Raw genomic sequence first — 21,538 nt, forward strand, 5'->3', positions numbered from 1 at the left:
ATATTTGAAGAATACTTGAAAACATTTTTTGTCTTGTTCAGTCTTTATTTTAATTGAAGTATAGTTGATACACAATCTTATTTTAGTATTTTTAGTGGTTCAACAGATACATTATTAAATCCTCACCCCAACTAATGCAGTTACAACATATAAAGATCATTGGCTATATTCTCCATGCTGTACTGCCATCCTCATTACCAATCTATACTTGAGAATATTTGTGCTCCTGTATCTGCCTCATCCTCTCCACCCACCCACCCCAAGTCCTCCCCCATGGTAACCACCAGTCACTTCTTAGTATCTATGAATCTACTGCTATTTTGTTCACTTTGTTTTGTTTTTATTTTCCATAATAAGTGAAATCATACAGTATTTGTCTTTCTCCACCTGGCTTATTTCACTTAGCATAATACCTTCTAGGTCCATCCACGTTATCACAAATGGCAGAATTTCATTTTATGGCCAAATAATATGCCATTGTGTATATGTACCACATCTGCTTTGTCCATTCATCTACTAATGGATACTTTGGTTGGATATTTATGGAGTTAGACAGTAATCCAGTTTCATTTTCTTGGATGTAGCTATCCAGTTTTCCCAGCACCAGTTAATGAAGAGACTGTCTTTTCCCCATTATATATTAATGGCTCCTTTATTGTATATTAATTGACCATATATGCATGGATTTATATCTAGGCTGTTATTCTGTTCCATTGATCTGTGGGCCTGTTCTTGTGCAATCCCATACTATTTTGATTACTGTAGCTTTCTAGTATAGTTTGAGGCCTGGGAATATTAATATTCTACCTTTTTCATCTTTCTCAGGTTTGCTTTGACTATTTGGGGTCTTTGGTGGTTCCATATGCATTTCAGGATTATTTTCTCTAGTTCATTGAAAAATGTATTTGGTATTCTGATAGGGATTACATTGAATCTGTAAATTCCTTTGGGCAGGATGGCTGTTTTGACAATAGTAATTCTTCTTCCCTTTGAGTATGGGATAGATTTCTATTTATTTGTGTCTTCTTTAATTTCTCTCATCAATAATCTTATAGTTTTCAGAGTACAGGTCTTTCACCTCCTTGGTTAGGTTTATTCTTAGGTATTTTATTCTTTTTGATGCAATTGTAAATGGAATTATTTTCTTCATTTCTCCTGCTAGTTCAATGTTAGTATATGAGAATGCTACAGATTTTTTTGTGTTAATTTTTTATACTGCAACTTTGCTGAATCCAGTTATTAGTTCCAATATCTTTTTGGTGTAGTCTTTAGCATTTTCTATACATAGTATCCTGTCTTCTGTAAATAGTGACAGTTGTACTTTTTCCTTACCAATTTGGATGCCTTTTATCTCTTTATCTTGTCAGATTATTGTGACAAGGATCTCCATTACTATGGTGAATTAAAGTGGTGAGAGTGGACATCTTTGTCTTGTTCCACTGAGTATGATGTTAGCTGTAGGTTTGTTGTATATGGCTTTTATTATGCTGAGGTATGTTACCTCTATACCCATTGGTTGGGAGTTTTTATCATGAATGAACATTGAATTTTGTCAAATGTTTTTTCAACATTTATTGAGATGATCATATTGCTGTATCCTTTTGTTAATGTGCTGTATCACATTGATTTGCAAATACTGTACCTTCCTTGCATCCCTGGAATAAAATCCACTTGGTTGTGATGGATGATCCTTTAGATGCAATTTTTAATTCAGTGTGCTAATATTTTATTGAGGATTTTCACATCTATGTTCTTCAGTGTTAATTGATGTATAATTTTTTTTTTGTAGTGTTTTTGCCTAGTTTGGTTGCAGAGTGATGCTGACCTCATAGAATGAATTTGGAAGTATCTTTCATCCTTTAAGAAGGATGGGTATTAGCTCTTCTCAATGTTTGGTAGAATTCAGCTGTGAAGCTATCTGATCCTGGTATTTTGTTTATTGGGAGTTTTTTGATTGCCAATTCAATTTTGTCTGATTTTCTTGGATTAGTTTTAGAAGGTTGTACTGTTCTAGGAATTTGTCCATTTCTTCTAGGTTATCTAACTTATTGACATATAATCTTTCACTTTATAGTGGTTCTTCGTGTTTCTATGGTGTCAATTGTAAGGATTCCTTTTTGTTTCTGATTTTGTTATTTTGTGTGTCCCCTCTCTTTTTTTCTTGATAAGTCTGGCTAGGCGTTTGTCTATTTCGTTTGTTTTCTCCAAGAACCAGTTCTTGGTTTCATTGATATTTTTCCTATTGTTTCATTCTTCTCTATTTTACTTCTGCTTTGATCTTTATTATGTCCCTAGCTTTGGGTTTCATTTTTTCTTTTTCTAGTTTTTAGTTGAGTTTAGACTATTTATTTGGGATTGTTCTTGTTTCTTGAGGTAGGCTTGTATTTCTATGTACTTCCCTCTTAGATCTGCTTTTGTAGCATCTTACATATTTTTTTAAATTATTTTTTATTGAAGGGTAGTTGACACACAGTATTACATTAGTTTCAGGTGTACAACACAGTGATTCAACATTTATATACATGATAATTCTAGCTACCAGCTATCACCATACAAAGTTGTTACAATATTTTGACTATATTCCTTATGCTATACATTACATCCCAGTTACTTATTTATTTTACAATTGGAAGTGTGTACTTTTTTTTTTTGAGAGGGCATCTCTCATATTTATTGCTCAAATGGTTGTTAACAACAATAAAATTCTGTATAGGGGAGTCAATGCTCAATGCACAATCATTAATCCACCCCAAGCCTAATTTTCGTTAGTCTCCAATCTTCTAAAGCATAGCGAACAAGTTCTTACATGGAGAACAAATTCTTACATTGTGAATAAGTTACATGGTGAACAGTACAAGGGCAGTCATCACAGAAACTTTTGGTTTTGCTCATGCATTATGACACAGTTCATATTTTTTTTTGAGAGGGCATCTCTCATATTTATTGATCAAATGGTTGTTAACAACAATAAAATTCAGTATAGGGAGGTCAATGCTCAATGTACAATCATTAATCCATCTCAAGCCTAATTCTCGTCAGTCTCCAATCTTCTGAAGCATAACGAACAAGTTCTTACATGGTGAACGAATTCTTACATAGTGAATAAATTCTTACATGGTGAACAGTACAAGGACAGTCATCACAAAAACTTTCGGTTTTGATCATGCATTATGAACTATAAGCAATCAGGTCAAATATGAATATTTGTTTGATTTTTATACTTGATTTATATTTGGATCCCACATTTCTCCCTTTATTATTATTATTATTTTTATTTTTAATAAAATGCTGAAGTGGTAGGTAGATGCAAGATAAAGGTAGAAAACATAGTTTAGTGCTGTAAGAGGGCAAATGTAGATGATCAGGTGTGTGCCTGTAGACTAAGTATTAATCCAAGCTAGACAAGGGCCTTAAAACATTCACAGATGCAGAAGATTTCTCTCAAAGCAGGGGGGGTGAGGTTCTGAGCCTCACCTCTGTTGATCCCCAATTTCTCACCTGATGGCCCCCCTGCGACTGTGCCTGTCTTAGGTTGTTCCTCCCTTGAGGAATCTTACCCATCTCTGGCTAACCAGTCATTTTCCGGGGCCATACAGGGAAATGTAAAGTTGCTAAGTGAGAGAGAAGCCATATTGTTTGAAAAGGTTAGCTTTTTACTTCTTTGCAGATTTATGCCCTGTGGCTTCTATGCCCAGCACTTGTCTTGAGGTATCTTTACCACCTGGAGGAATTATGATACTCGGTAAATTCGATATGAGGCACGAATTCTATTTAAGGGTTGTAATTAGGAAGGAAGAAGAAAAGCTATAGAGGTATCATATGGAAGAAAACATAGGAGGATTGATTATTTCTTTGACGTATCTTCTTGTAGAGTACCTTAAGTATGTATAGGTTTTAAACTACTAACTAATTTGCACACACATATTAACATAATAGGAATACGGTGACATAAAAAAAGCAAATCTATAATTACCATCCATCTCCAGTGAAGCCAAGAAAACCATTTAGGCACCCTAGGCATTTGTGAAAATTTGTCTATGATATGATGGATATTGTCCAACTGTACTTGAATAGTCTGAGAGAAATCAGACAAATTAAAGCAGCCCATTTCTGGGATCTGTTCACATCCCATATGTTCTTTTAACCGTAGATAGTCTATAGTCATAGGATTTTGGAGTGCTACAACTTGCACCCCTCCCAACTCCTGGTTGAGTTCCAACAGTACAGATCCGGTCAAATTCGTTGTCTCACTGTATGCACATGCCAGCCTAGACATCTCCCTCCTCATTCCAATGGCAAGTCCAGGAAACGGTGGGGTGGACGCAGCCACAACCGCAGCATTGCCTGGATCCCTGTGGAGGCTTTTTGATGGTCATCCCCCGGCATGAGTCCTCCAGAGAGTGCTGATGCCGGAGGCTCCTCCTCATATTGTATCTTAGTTCATTTTCTGGGTATCCAAGCTAGGCCTTGATCTTCTGCATAGAAACAAACAGACCCTTTGCCCACACTTTGACATGCCCTCTATACCACTGTGCAGAACTCATTGGAGGTCAGCACACAGTAACTGCTCTTTTTTTTTTTTTTTTTTAGCATCTTGCATATTTTGAACTGTTGTATTTTTGTTTTCATTTGTCTCCATGTATTGCTTGTTTATGTTATGATTTGTTCATTGACCTATTGATTATTTAGATGCATGATGTTTAGTACCCATGTGTTTTGGGGCTTTTTGTTTTCTTCATGTAATTTATTTCTAGTTTCATACCATGGAAAGATGCTTTATATTATTCCAGTTTTTTTGAATTTATTGGCACTCTTTTTGTGGCCTAGAATGTGATCTTTTCTGGAGAACATTCCAAGTACACTTGAGAAAAATGTGTATCCTGCTTTTGGGTGGAGTGTTCTGTATATATCTGTTAAGTCCACGTGATCTAGTATGTTGTTCAGGCCTCTGTTTCCTTATTTAATTTCTTTCTGACTGATCTGTCCATTTATGTAAATGATTATACTGTTATTTCTCCCTTTAGTTCTGTTTTCATTTGTCTTACATATTTAGGTGCTCCTATGTTGTATGCATAGATGTTTATCTCTTGTTGGCCTGACCACTTTATCATTATGTAATGTCCTTCTTTGTCTCTTGTTACTTCTTTTCTTTGAAATCTATTTTGTCTGACACAAGTACTTCTACTCCTGCTTTATTCTCATTATTTGCATGAAATATCTTTCCCCATCCCTTCACTTTCAGTCTCTGTAAGCCTTTATGTCTGAACTGAGTCTCTTATAGGCGTCATAAAGATGGGTCTTGTTTTTTTATCCATCTTCCACCCTTTGTCTTCTGATTGGTGCCCTCAGTCCATTTACATTTAAGGTAGTTATTGATAGGTGCGTACTTATTGCCATTTTATTAATTGTTTTCTGGTTGTTTTTGTAGCTCTTCTCTGATCCTTCCTTCTTCTCTTATACTCTTCTCTTGTTGTTTTATGATTTTCTTTAGGGTTGTGATTGGATTTCTTTAAAATTTTAATGTAGCTATTATATGCTTTAGGCTTGTGCTTACCATAAGGTTCATAGGTAGTTTCCTAATATAACAGTCTATATTTGGTCACTCTGTATTCAACATACTCTATAAGTACTTTTTTATTCTCCTTTCTCCTCCACATTTTGTGTTAGATGTTGATGTCATAATCTGCAGGGAGTTTTTTGTATCCTGTGACTGATTTTGTGCATAGTTGATTTTACTACTTTTGTTTTAACTTCATACTTACTTAGTATGTAATTAGTCTACTGCATTTACTCTGGGTTTATTTTCACTGATGAAAAATACTTAGGCTTAAGAACATTTCCATCTACAGAAGTCCCTTTAACATACCCTCTAAGGCTGGTTTCATAGTGGTGAATTATTTTAACTTTAATTTATCTGGGAACCTTTTTATGTCTCCCTCAATTCTAAATGATAACCTTTCTGGGTAGAGCATTTGTGGTTGATGGTACTTCTGTTACAATACATTAAATATTTCTTTCCACTCCCTCTGGTCTGTAAAGATTCTGGGAGATATCTGCTGATAGCCTGATGGGGTTGCCCTTATAAGTAATTTTTTTACTGTCTAGCTGCTTTCAATACCCTCTCTTTATCCTTTATCTTTTTCATTTTAGTTATTATATGTCTTGGTGTTATCTTCCTGGGGTTCCTTTTGTTTGAATGATAAGCATTCTACTCTAAAAATTGTGTTCTGTGAGGGAGGAAAATGAACAACAATCTATCTCATATCTCATACTTAGGGCTTTTAGAAGTTTTTCCTTGGTCTTTTATTTTTCCAGGTTCATCATTTTATCTTTGATTATATCATTTTAAGCATATAACCTCTATTGAATTTTAAACTTAATGATCTGCTTTTAGTTATGGTGAGGTCTCTGTTACTAATAACCAAAAAATCTCAACAATTTGGTGACTATAAATATAATGAGGATTTTTTTTCTCTGTCACATGTATTCCTGATTCAAGTCCTTTAGGATGTCAGCAAGTTCTGCTCATTGTGGCCATTCAGGGTCTCAGATTCCTGCCTTACCCTGAGTCATTGTTTAATCTACATGGTAGAAGTAAGTTACTTTCAGATCCAGGTTTTAGCATGTGGTAAAGGGAAAGAGAACTTGTAGGACGTCTGCCCAGATCTGAAAATGACATGAATTCCTCTGGACACAGTCCATTGATAAAACTTCATCATATGATTCATTTAACTTCAAGGAGGCTGAAATACGTAGTCAAGCTGTAGAATCTTTTGTCCAGATATAATTTCTTTATTGTGGAAGGATAGAACAGATTTTGGTGGGCAACCACTTTAATAGAGGCTGGCATCTACTTAAATTTCTTCAAGACTTTATAAGCCCTGGTATAGCATTTCTGAAACTACATAACATTTTAAAATAGAAATATAATGTGATTGCTGTACAGATTAAAAAGAAAAAATTCTGACTAAAGTTTTGCTATTTACGGCAGTACAGACAGAAGAAATAAAATTCTTTCTTGATTACATCATTGCCAGTCCAGTTACTACTCCTAGAGTTTGTCTGTATCTGGACTTCCAGCTATGTGAGAAAATACATTTCCTTATTGTTTGAGTCATTTGAGTTAGGCAATATTTTTAGAAGTCAAAATGGAATACTATACAACAGTCAACAATAAAAATGAACACTACAATGAGTACAAAATCTAAGATGTTGTTTAAAAGAAGCAAGGAAATCCTTATAAAGTATGAAATATCTCTGAGTAATATGTATGTCACATAAATATGGTTTTAACAGCCCATGCTTGGTAAACATTTCATATGTAAATCTAGATTTAGAACTTGAGGTGGAAATGTTTTCTGTTCCTCTTGTATCTTATAAACTAGCATTCTATAATTTTAGAGTTGAAACAGATATTGAAGAGCTTTAGCCCAGCATCCTTCAGACATTTTTTCCCCAACAACTTAACAGCTTTCACAAGGAACTATGTATAAATACCTTGCTCTTTATAACTTAGTATATGATCCTAGGTAGTATTATTCTCTCATGCTTATGAATGAGAAAACCAATGAAAACCAATGAAGAAAGTTGATGAGGCACTTTCCTCCTCAAACAATGAAGAAAGTTGTCCAAGGCAAAAAAGAAATTTATTAATTTTTTAAATTGAGATATAATTGACTTAAAATATTACATTAGTTTTAGGACAGATATAATGATTTTATATATGTATATATTACAAAATGGTTACCACAGTAACTTAACATTCATCAACAGAGACAGTTACAATTTTTTTTCTTGTGATGAGAACTTAAGCTCTACGCTCTTAGCACCTTGCAAATATACAATACAGTATTGTTAAGTATAGTCACCGTGTTGTATGTTATATCCCAGGACTTATTCAAGTAATTTATTTCTTATTTTAATAGCAGTAGTTCTGGCCTTCTCTATTAAGCATGATATGATTGTTCAGTAGTTTCCTAATTTTGCAGGCTTTGTCATAGCTATAATTATGCTTATTCCATAAAAAATATTTTGTTTCTATTTGTGCTGCAGAACAGTTTAAACAACAATGGAGTTATATGTTTCTTTAAACTTTGGTAAATTTCACACTGGAGATGGAATTCTATTTCTTTACAAACTTGGCCCAAGAGGCTAAAGGGAAAGATTTATATTCTTTGGTCAGGAAAGAGTCTGTCCCTCTATTTTGCTTGACACAGAAAGGAAGTACATAGCCCCATTGCTCTTGGCAGCTATCATGTGATCATAAGAACGGCAGTACAGACAGAAGAAATAAAATTCTTTCTTGATTATATCATTGCCAGTCCAGTTACTACTCCTAGAGTTTGTCTGTATCTGGACTTCCAGCTATGTGAGAAAATACATTTCCTTATTGTTTGAGTCATTTGAGTTAGGCAATATTTTTAGAAGTCAAAATGGAATACTATACAACAGTCAACAATAAAAATGAACACTACAATGATACACCAAAATATGAGTGTCTCACGGACACAATGTTGGGAAAAGAAGCCAGACAGAGAAGAACATAAAATGGACAAAAAGCTAATATCTAATAATTTAAAACAAGAAAAATAAAATCATCTCAGCCAAGAAAAGGGCAAAAGACTTAATGGATCCTTTAAATTAATAGAGAAAAACTGAATAGCCAATAAACATATACCAAAAGATTTTCAGATTAGTAGTACTATAAAACTAAACTTGGATGTCTTACCACTTGTATTCCTGGACTCAATCATCATTTGTCTAATGGATGAAGAAAAAAACTTAGAAATCATTCTAAACATCTTCTCATGGTCCTTATATCTACCAAACCTATAATTTTTCCCTCAAAACTGTCCACAGTTTTTCCTTTTTATTCATTTGTAATTTGAGGCCTAGGGTGTGTAAGGACCTTGGGATTTATTTTCTGGTAGGTGAACATTGAGGACTACAAATGTATTTAGTTCAGAGAATAAATTGGTGCATATACTATTGACTAATAATCTTCAAGGAGAGTATGCAAGTATGCTAGGAGCAGGTTAAAAATTTCAGATCTCTTATTTATACTTATTTTTATCTCATTATTTAAAAACTATTGTTTTTGTGTATATTTAAAAATGTTTTTAGTATAGTAAATGATATACAAATTTTGGTTATGTGTTAAAAATGTTTAATAGATACTGGTAGAGTCTTAAGTATACTACACTGGGAGTCAGAAAGCTCATTTACAAGATTTGTCATTTATTAGTTTTGGACCTTAAGAATATTAATTTCTAATACACAGATTTTTAATATAAAAATTGGGCAGATTTTTATATTAATACCCTCTATCTCCATCCATGCTGTTGCAAATGGTAGGATTTGTTTTCTTCTTATGGCTGAATAATATTCCATTGTGTATATGTACCATACATATATATGGAATATATATGTATATATATTCCATTATGGCCAGATATGTATCATAGTTAATTTTCTTATGAGACTTAAATTAGATATTATATTTGAATTTGGATTTTATGCTTTAAAATACAGTGCCAAAGTAAGAAAATTAGTATTTCTGAAGGTTAATTTCTTTATGTCCCTTGGCTTTGGGTACAAAAATCATTATCCATTAAAATTTTTTGATTTTTGACTTTTTTGATTTTTGTAACTACTTCTTAAAGTTAAGGATTAATTTATCAGAATTTTTGGTATGTATCTCTTCACCTGGCTTTTTATGTATATGAAGTGAGAACTCAGGGTGGGTTTGTATCTATGCAGTATTAGAAGTTTATCAGATTAATCTGCAAGTCTCAAAGTTTATATTACTGAATCTGTGTGCTTTAAAACATTTTCTGAGAATAAAACCACTTTTGTGCTTTTAATAAGGCACATTAGTACTACTAATAGTTCTAAGACATAAAAATATCTGACTGTGAGGTTGATTATGTACTCAAGCAGAAAGCTATAATAAAAGGTTTCTCAATCTACTCTCCTTCCACAATGTTTTTCCTCCATATTATTGATCCACATATTGAATTTCTTCAAAAAATGAAGAAATGCAGACATATAATGTAAAATAGGCAATCAGGGAGAGAATATTAACTGCCCAAAGTAGAAAGAACAGGATTCACTTCAAGTGTTATTTGGGCTGATTCTTAAAAGGCAGAGAATTAAGTAGAGGGTCTCTTGGAATGATTATTCAAGCTAAGAGAACAGGGATTGGTAGGGAATGCTCTAGAAATAGAGACTGTAACATGACTGAAGTGAAAGGTATATAGTATTGTAGGGAAATTTGAATAAAGTAGACTGATGTCAGATAGTGTAAGGCCTTAAATTCAAAACAGAATTTAATCTTTCAATAGAAAAAAGTAAAAATTATTTGAGCAGGTAATTGTTTAAGAGTTGTAGAGTAGCTCATGTCATGATCAGATATAGTTCTAAGAAAGCTTACACAGGCAGCAGATAATTATAGGAAAAATTAAGCTGAAAGTAAGAATGCCAGGAAAGAAATTAGAGAAGTGGTTCAACTAAGAGGGAATATGGCTTGAACAAAAAGCCATTTTGAACACAGTCAAAACTCTTAGGGAAAAATATGTTTTTTAATTCATTTCTTCTAAAAGCAGAGCCTGTGACAAGGCAATAGAAAAAGATGAGTAATATGGAATAAACATATACAGTTATAAGAGATAAAGATCAAAGAGTGAACTTAGAGAAATGCATACATTCAAAGAACTGACAAAGGCCAACTAAGAAGAGTAACAAGAGAGTAGGATAGAAATGGAAGGGGAAATAAAGGAGACTGTAATTGCTGAACACCCAGGGAAGATATATTTGATACTATAAAAAAGCTAAACAAGATGGGATAGAATTCAAGTAAAAAATGGTCCAATTCTCCCACCCCAGTAAACTAACTTTGTAAAGTAAGGTAACCTGTGAACTGAGGGAGTCTATTTCCCTACTCCTTGTCCTTATGTGCTTTGGCCAGTGGCCATTGTCAATAGAAATGAGAATGCACTAGTTTTGCATATACAACTCAAGAGACTACGCACATTTCTACACTTCCATAGAATCCTACTATTCCCTTATGAACAGGCTTTGGATACTATGCTGGATGAAACAAGTGTAAGCTGATAACTCCTGCTACCCTAGCCTGTAGGCACCCAACTATCCTAAACCAGTCAGTAGCCAACCAACCAGCCAGCTGATCACACAGAAACAGGCAAGCCTTGTTCGGGGAACTCAGTGAGGCTCAGATCAGAACCACTGACAAATAACCTTGTGAAGAACAATTAATGGTTATTTTAAGTCATTAAGTTTGGAGGTAGCTTTTTCTGTATCAATAGATAACTGATACAGGGAGAAATCTTTGCATAAGCAAGTTTAGAGTAGTGACAGTAAGAGGCAAGCTATTAGATTATAAATTACTGAGGAGTTACCAGGAATTAGAAATCAATATTTTAAAATAAATATCTTCCTGAAGAGAAGAACAGAGTAGGAAAATTAGCTGAAGGCATTGTTATTTTTATTATCTGTATAGAATAGATTTGACTGTGTTTTAAGGCAATGAGAATAATCTAATTAAAAGTGAGATCAACAGGCAAATGGAAGAAGATATAACTAAGGTAACACAGTCTCAAGAATGAGTGAACTCAAATTCACAGATTAAAACAGCTTGGAAAAGGAATAAATTCTTAAAGAGAAGATAAAGAGAAAGGGCAGGTGATGATAAAGAAAAATAATGAAGTTGGAGACAAGTAGACTGAGAGAGGTCATGTCTTTCAACAAAGCAGTAAAACTATTTGTTGAAATAAGCTGATTTTCTTTTCTAAAAGTATAGAAAATACAAATATTGATGAAAGGTAGTCATCAAACATTGATGAAAGATATTTAAAATATAGTAAATTGGGAGACAAATAAAAAGATAGCTGAGTGGTTCTGAGAGCCCAGGTGAGTCCGGATATAAAAAAATACACTACACCTTGACTTCAAACTCTACTACAAAGCCACAGCAATCAAGACAATTTGGTACTGATACAACAACAGACCCATAGACCAATGGAACAGAATAGAGAGCCCAGATATAAACCCAAACATATGTGGTCAATTAATAGATGATAAAGGAGCCATGGATATACAATGGGGAAATGACAGCCTCTTCAACAGCTGGTGTTGGCAAAACTGGACAGCTACATGTAAGAGAATGAAACTGGATTATTGTCTAATCCCATACACAAAAGTAAACTAAAAATGTATCAAATACCTGAATGTAAGTCATGAAACCTTAAAACTCTGAGAAAAAAACAAAGGCAAAAAATCTCTTGGACATAAACATGAGCAACTACTTCATGCACGTATCTCCCTGGGCAAGGGAAATAAAAGCAAAATGAACAAGTGGGACTATATCAAACTAAAAAGCTTCTGTACAGCAAAGGACACCATCAGTAGAACAAAAAGATATCCTACAGTATGGGAGAATATATTCATAAATGACAGATCTGATAAAGGGTTGATATCCAAAATATATAAAGAGCTCACACACCTCAACAAAAAAAGCAAATAATCCAATTAAAAAATGGGCAGAGGAGCTGAACAGACACTTCTCCAAAGAAGAAATTCAGATGACCAACAGGCACATGAAAAGATGCTCCACATTGCTAATCATCAGAGAAATGCAAATTAAAACCACAATGAGATTTCACCTCACACCAGTTAGGATGGCTACCATCCAAAAGAGAAACAACAACAAATGTTGGCAAGGTTGCGGAGAAAGGGGAACCCTCCTACACTGCTGGTGGGAATGTAAACTAGTTCAACCATTGCAGAAAGCAGTATGGAGGTTCATCAAAAAACTCAAAATAGAAATACCATTTGACCCAGGAGTTTCACTCTTAGGAATTTACCCTAAGAGTACAGCAGCCCAGTTTGAGAAAGACAGATGCACCCCTATGTTTATCATAGCACTATTTACAATAGCCAAGAAATGGAAGCAACCTAAGTGTCCATCAGTAGATGAATGGATAAAGAAGATGTGGTACATATACACAATGGAATATTATTCAGCCATAAGAAGAAAACAAATCCTACCATTTGCAACAGCATGGATGGAGATACAGGGTATTATGCTTAGTGAAATAAGCCATGCAAAGAAAGACAAGTATCAAATGATTTCACTCACCTGTGGAGTATAAGAACAAAGAAGAAACTGATGGAACAAAACAGCAGCAGACTCACAGAACCCAAGAATGGACTAACAGTTACCAAAGGGAAAGGGACTGGGGAAGATGGGTGGGAAGGGAGGGATAAGGGGGAAAAGGGGTTATTACGATTAGCATACCTAATGTAGCAGAGGGAGGGACATGGAGAAGGCAGTATAACACACAGAAGACAAGTAATAACTCTACAGCATCTTACTACACTGATGGACAGTGACTGTAATGGAGTATGTGGTGGGGAATTGATAATAGGGGGAGTCTGGTAACCATAATGTTGCTCATCTAATTGTACATTAATAATACCAAAAAAATACACTACAAATGTAGAAATCATATTGGACATGAAGAGGAAAGCATGCAAGAGACAACTCTGAAAGATATCTGAGATGTAGAAGAGAACTTTTTATTTCAAAACTTGGATTTCACTAAATAGTCTTATTGGTAAGTCAGCTCTGATTATTTCTTTCTGTTATGTATCTTGAATTAATTCTGTTAGAATAAATAGAATTAATATAGATCATGCTTGTGCAGAGTTGAATATTTCATAATTTTGGAGTCAGTGTGTGTGCAGGGTGAAAGGGAGGGACTAGTAAAGACTTTGCAACTAGGATTAGTGTTAGGAGGAAAAATATAAAATATTAATAGAAATGTAAAGAAAACAATGCCCTCTCTTTACTTATCAGGCTTAACATAAAGATTGTGAGGTTGATGAGAAAAATTCCTGGGTCCTTTGTGGCAGACTATCTCCAGGATGCCGAACAGACATAGATATTAATAAAGGCAAAGGATAAAGTGAAGGTACATTTATAAAGGAAGGGAAGACTGGATTTTTGTGGCAGTCTTTCAGGATTTATTTTTCTTAACTGCAGTAAGAAAAATCAATGGGACTCAACATCTTTACTTGTAGCATAGTAACATCAACTCACAGACTTCTTGAGAAAATCAAATGAGATGAGTGTATGTGAAAGTCCACTGAAAATATAAAACCCTATACAAACAATAAGGATTTGCTAAAGCTAAAGGAAACAATATTTAAGATGATTTTATTAAAATTGATTTTTATATGATGTAAGGAATAAGCCTCACATTACTTAAAAATAACAGTACTGTCAAAATGATCAAAGCAATTAATCTAAAACATTTGTCATAGGAGGTTAAAATAATACCTTGAGTGTTATATGTTAAAAAAATTTGTAGATACACTCTTTCACTGTATTTATTCAACATTCACTAAAGAAACATAAAGTTAGATTACTTCTAACTCCACCAGATTTACATATATTACTGCTTCTATCATGCAATATTTATAGGAAATATTTTTCTTATCATTTTTTGTGCTGCTTGAAAGTAAGCCTTTCATGATGAGGATTATTTGCTCTGTTGGTCTGTGGATATTGATACATTATAAAACCAGTTGACACATAATTTTGGAGCATTGATATGTTTTCTCTGCTGTCTTAAGCAGGGACAGATACAATATAATTCACCCTAATAGTTTATATTCTAGCATTATGGAGATCAGATCTTAGTGAGAAATTAAAAAAAAAATAGCCCATTATTCTATTAACAAAAGTAACGATCATTCACTTGTGAAATGTATGATGAGTACCCGCTTTGTGACAGGCACTGTGCCAAGTGCTAGTTAAAATTGCAAATATAATCTGTTCAATATCTTGGAGAGGTTACAAAGGATCAAAGGTAGATAAATAATATCTTCTTAAAAAAATCCAATATACCATTGTTTTTATGTTATAAAATTTATTTTCACATTCTGTTTTAGGTTAATTGGGAGGACAAGATGAAAAAGGAATGTTACCCAGAGAGGTAATAAAATAGTAGTATGGGTAGGTGGCTGTGAGTTGCTGTAACTGAACTAGTTTTATGTGCACAAAGGTCTATTTTCCCATTTGATTCTCTTGATCTGTATAATTTCTCACGAGCTTATTTGATTTTAGAAATAGCCTGAAAGTTAGTATATTACCCATAATGTGGAAAGGATAGTTTCTTCAACAAATAGTGCTGTAAAAGCTGGATAGTCACACACAAAGGAATGAAATTGGACTCTTACGCCATATACAAAACTCAACTCAAAATGGTTTAAAGACTTAAATGTTAGACCTGAAACCATAAAATTCCTAGAAAAAAATATAGGGGAAAGCTTCCTGACATTGGCCTTGGCTAAAAAACTTTTGCACAGCAAAGGAAAACATCAACAAAATGAAAAGGCAACCTATGGCATGTGAGAAAATATGTGCAAACCAATATCTACAATATAGAAGGAAATCCACAATTCAATATAATAATAATAATAATAATAATAATAATAATAATAATAATAATAAATGATCTGATTAAAAATAGGCAAATGATTTCAATAGACATTTCTCCAAAGAATACCTAGAAATGACCAATAGATACATGAAAAGGTGCTCAACATCACTAATTATCATGTAAATGCAACTTCACACACGCTGGGATGGCTATTATTGACAACAACAAAATATAACAAGTGTTAGTGAGAGTGTGGAGAACAGGGAACCTTATACACTATTGATGGGAATGTAAATTGGTACAGCCTCTGTGGAAAATACTACACAGGTTCCTCAAAAAATTAAAAGTAGAACTTCCATATGATTCAACAATCCCACTTTGGGTGTACATCCAAAGAAAGTGAAATCATATGTCAAAGCGATATCTGAATTTTTCCATTCATAGCAACATTATTCCAAATAATTAGGGCATGTAACAAATGTTCATTGATGATGAATGGATAGAGCAAATGTGATCTCTGTATCACAGCCTTAACAAATAAGTAAATCCCTACATTTGTGCCAAATGGGTGAACCTGGGCAACATATACTAGGTGAAATAAGCAGATGCAAATGGACAGATACTACATGGCAATACTTGGAGGAATCTACAAGAGTCAGACTAATAGCAGCAGAGAGTAGAATGCTGGTTTCCAGAGGCTGAGGGTGAATGAAATAGGGAGCTGTTAGTCAGAAGGTAGCTACTTTCAGTTACAAAAGATGAATATATCCTAGAGATCTACTGTACAGCATAGTGCCTACAATGAACAGCACAGAATTGCATACTTAAAATATTGCTAAGAGGGTAGATCTGAATATTCTTATCACGAATAAATAAACAAATAAAAGATCAGGAGGAATCTCCTGGAGGTGAAGGATATGTTATGGCATAGCTTGTGGTGATAGTTTCATAGGTGTATACTTATCTTCAATGTCACCAAATTGTATATATTAAATATGTACAGCTTTTTGTATGTCTGTCATACCTCAAAGTAGTTAAAAAAAAAGATTTTTGCTCTTAGAAGCTTTCACTGAAGTAACATCAATATCTATATTATTTTTCTTTTTTTTCTGGTAAAATGTGTGTGTATAGGTTTCTTTTTTTTTCTTTTTTTTTTGAGAGGGCATCTCTCATATTTATTGATCAAATGGTTGTTAACAACAATAAAATTCTGTATAGGGGAGTCAATGCTCAATGCACAATCATTAATCCACCCCAAGCCTAATTCTCATCAGTCTCCAAACTTCTGAAGCATAACGAACAAGTTCTTACATGGTGAACAAATTCCTACATAGTGAATAAGTTCTTACATGGGGAACAGTACAAGGGCAGTCATCACAGAAACTTTCGGTTTTGATCACGCATTATGAACTATAAACAATCAGGTAAATATGAATATTCGTTTGAATTTTATACTTGATTTATATATGAATCCCACATTTCTCCATTATTATTATTATTATTATTTTTTTTTTTTAAATTAAATGCTGAAGTGGTAGGTAGATGCAAGATAAAGGTAGAAAACATAGTTTAGTGTTGTAAGAGAGCAAATGTGATGATCAGGTGTGTGCCAGTAGACTAAGTGTTAATTCAAGCTAGACAAGGGCAATAAAACATCCACGGATGCAGAAGATTTCTCTCAAAACAGGGGGGGGAGGTTCTAGGCCTCACCTCTGTTGATCCCCAATTTCTCACCTGATGGCCCCCCTGTGACTGTGCCTGTCTTAGGTTGTTCCTCCCTTGAGGAATCTTACCCGTCTCTAGCTAACCAGTCATCTTCCGGGGCCATAAAGGGAAATGTAAAGTTGGTAGGTGAGAGAGAAGCAATATTGTTTGAAAAGGTTAGCTTTTTACTTCTTTGCAGATCTATGCCCTGTGGCTTCTATGCCCAGCATTTGTCTTCAGGTATCTTTACCACTTGGAGGAGTTATGATACTCAGTGAATTCGATATAAGGCACGAATGCTATTTAAGGGTTGTAATTACGAAGGAAGAAGAAAAGCTATAGAGGTAGCAGACGGAAGAAAACATGGGAAGATTGATTATTTCTTTGACATATCTTCTTGTAGAGTAACTTAAGCATGTATAGGTTTTAAACTACTAGTTAAATTGTGCACACACATTAACATAATAGGAATACAGTTACATAACCAAAGCAGACCTATAATTACCAGCCATCTCCAATGAAACGAAGAAAACCAGTTAGGCACCCTAGGCATTTGTGAAAATTTATGATATGATGGATAGTGTCCAACTGAACTTGAACAGTCTGAGAGAAATCAGACAAGTTAAAACAACCCATTCCTGGGGACTGTTCACATCCCATATGTTCTTTTAACAGTAGATAGTCTGTAGTTGTAAGATTTTAGAGTGCTACAACTTGTACTTCTCCTAATTCTTGGTTGAGTTCCAACAGTATAGATTCAGTCAAATTTGTTGTTTTACTGTATGGACAGGCCAGCTTAGATATCTCCTTCTTCATTCCCATGGCAAGTCCAGGAACCAGTGGGATGAATGCAGCTAGAGCTGTAGCAGCGCCTGGATCTTTGCTGAGGTTTTTTGATGATCACCTTCCGGTATGACTCTTCCAGAGAGTGCTGATGTTAGAAGTTCTTCTTCATATCGTATCTTAGTTCATTTCCTGGGTAGCCCAATTAGGCTTTGATCCTCTGTATAAACACAAACAGACCCTTTGCCCACACTTTGATATGCCCTTTATACAATTGTGTAGAACTCATTGGAGGTCACCACATAGGAACTGCTTTTTTTTTTTTAAGAGAAAGGAATATTATCAGAAAAATGTACCTCCATAGCCGATTATCTGGCACCCTTTAAGTGATCAAAATTAAGGATATTTAAAGCATGCATTAATCATTGATTTACAGTTAGTTTTATCCTATCAGGAAGTAAAACCACTTTTCTTTCTTTCTTTCTTTTTTTTTGTTATCATTAATCTACACTTACATGAAGCACACTATGTCTACTAGGCTCTCCCCTATACCAGGTACTCCCCACAAAACCCCTACAGTCAACGTCCATCACCATAGCAAAATGCCGCAGAATCACCACTTGTCCTCTCTGTGCTATACAGGCCTCCCCTTTCTCCCACCCCCCCTATTATGCATGCTAATCTTAATACCCCCTTCTTCTTCTCCCCCCTTATCCCTCCCTACCCACCCATCCTCCCCAGTCCCTTTCCCTTTGGTACCTTTTAGTCCATTCTTGGGTTCTGTGATTCCGCTGCTGTTTTGTTCCTTCGGTTTTTCCTTTGTTCTTATACTCTACAGATGAGTGAAATCATTTGGTATTTCTCTTTCTCTGCTTGGCTTATTTCACTGAGCATAATACCCTCCAGCTCCATCCATGTTGCTGCAAATGGTAGGATTTGCCCTCTTCTTATGGATGAGTAATATTCCATTGTGTATATGTAACACATTTTCTTTATCTATTCATCTACCAATGGACATTTAGGTTGCTTCCAATTCTTGGCTATTATAAATAGTGCTACGATAAACATAGGGGTGCATCTGTCTTTTTCAAACTTGATTGCTGTGTTCTTAGGGTAAATTCCTAGGAGTGGAATTCCTGGGTCAAATGGTAAGTCTATTTTGAGCACTTTGAGGAACCTCCATACTGCTTTCCACAATGGTTGAACTAATTTACATTCCCACCAGCAGTGTAGGAGGGTTCCCCTTTCTCCACAGCCTCGCCAACATTTTTTGTTGTTTGTCATTTGGATGGTAGCCATCCTTACTGGTGTGAGGTGATACCTGATTGTAGTTTTAATTTGTATTTCTCTGATAATTAGCGATGTGGAACATCTTTTCATGTGTCTGTTGGCTATCTGTATTTCTTTTTTGGAGAACTGTCTGTTCAGTTCCTCTGCCCATTTTTTAAATTGGATTATTTGTTTTTTGATTGTTGAGGTATGTGAGCTCTTTATATATTTTGGACGTCAAGCCTTTATCGGATCTGTCATTTACAAATATATTCTCCCATACTGTAGGGTTCCTTTTTGATCTATTGATGGTGTCTTTTGCTGTACAGAAGCTTTTCAGCTTAATATAGTTCCACTTGTTCATTTTTGCTGTTGTTTTCCTTGCCTGGGGAGATATGTTCAAGAAGAGGTCACTCATGTTTACATCTGAGAGGTTTTTGCCTATGTTTTTTCCCAAGAGTTTAATGGTTTCATGACTTATATTCAGGTCTTTGATCCATTTTGAATTTACTTTTGTATATGGGGTTAGACAATGGTCCAGTTCCATTCTCCTACATGTAACTGTCCAGTTTTGCCAGCACCATCTGTTGAAGAGACTGTCATTTCACTATTGTATGTCCATGGCTCCTTTATCAAATATTAACTGACCATATATGTCTGGGTTAATGTCTGGAGTCTCTAGTCTGTTCCACTGGTCTGTGGCTCTGTTCTTGTGCCAGTACCAAATTGTCTTGATTACTATGGCTTTATAGTAGAGCTTGAAGTTGGGGAGTGAGATCTCCCCTACTTTATTCTTCTTTCTCAGGATTGCTTTGGCTATTCGGGGTCTTTGGTGTTTCCATATGAATTTTTGAATTATTTGTTCCAGTTCATTGAAGAATGTTGCTGGTAATTTAATAGGGATTGCATCAAATCTGTATATTGCTTTAGGCAGGATGGCCATTTTGACGATATGAATTCTTCCTATCTATGAGCATGGGACGAGTTTCTATTTGTTAGTGTCCCCGTTAATTTCTCTTAAGAGTGACTTGTAGTTTTCAGAGTATGGGTCATTCACTTCTTTGGTTAGATTTATACCTAGGTATTTTATTCTTTTTGATGCAATTGTGAATGGAGTTGTTTTCCTGATTTCTCTTTCTATTGGTTCATTGTTAGTGTATAGGGAAGCTACAGATTTCTGTGTGTGAATTTTGTATCCTGCAACTTTGCTGTATTCTGATATCAGTTCTAGTAGTTTTGGGGTGGAGTCTTTAGGGTTTTTTATGTACAATATCATGTCATCTGCAAATAGTGACAGTTTAACTTCTTCTTTACCAATCTGGATTCCTTGTATTTCTTTGTTTTGTCTGATTGCTTTGGCTAGGACCTCCAGTACTATGTTAAATAACAGTGGGGAGAGTGGACATCCCTGTCTAGTTCCCAATCTCAGAGGAAAAGCTCTCAGCTTCTCGCTGTTCAGTATAATGTTGGCTGTGGGTTTATGATATAAGGCCTTTATTATGTTGAGGTTCTTGCCCTCTATACCCATTTTTCTGAGAGTTTTTATCATGAATAGATGTTGAATTTTGTCAAATGCTTTTTCAGCATCTATGGAGATGATCATGTGGTTTTTGTCTTTCTTTTTGTTGATATGGTGGATGATGTTGATGGATTTTCAAATGTTGTACCATCCTTGCATCCCTGGGATGAATCCCACTTGTTCATGGTGTATGACCCTTTTGATGTATTTTGGAATTCGGTTTGCTAATATTTTGTTGAGTATTTTTGCATCTACGTTAATCAGGGATATTGGTCTGTAGTTTTCTTTTTTGGTGGGGTCTTTGCCTAGTTTTGGTATTAGGGTGATGTTGGCTTCATAGAATGAGTTTGGGAGTATTCCCTCCTCTTCTATTTTTTGGAAAACTTTAAGGAGAATGGGTATTATGTCTTCCCTGTATGTCTCATAAAATTCCTAGGTAAATCCATCTGGCCCGGGGGTTTTGTTCTTTGGTAGTTTTTTGATTACCACTTCAATTTCTTTGCTCATAATTGGTCTGTTTAGATTTTCTGTTTCTTTCTGGTGAGTCTTGGAAGGTTGTATTTTTCTAGGAAGTTGTCCATTTCTCCTAGGTTTCCCATCTTGTTAGCATATAGGTTTTCATAGTACTCTCTAATAATTCTTTGTATTTATGTGGGGTCTGTCGTGAGTTTTCCTTTCTTGTTTCTGATTCTGATTCTGATTCTGATTCTGATTGTGTTGACCCTCTTTTCCTCTTAATAAGTCTGGCTAGAGGCTTTGCTATTTTGTTTATTTTCTAGAAGAACCAGCTCCTGGTTTC

Source organism: Manis javanica, chromosome 2 (genome assembly GCF_040802235.1).
Source record: "Manis javanica isolate MJ-LG chromosome 2, MJ_LKY, whole genome shotgun sequence".
Lineage (NCBI taxonomy): Eukaryota > Metazoa > Chordata > Mammalia > Pholidota > Manidae > Manis > Manis javanica.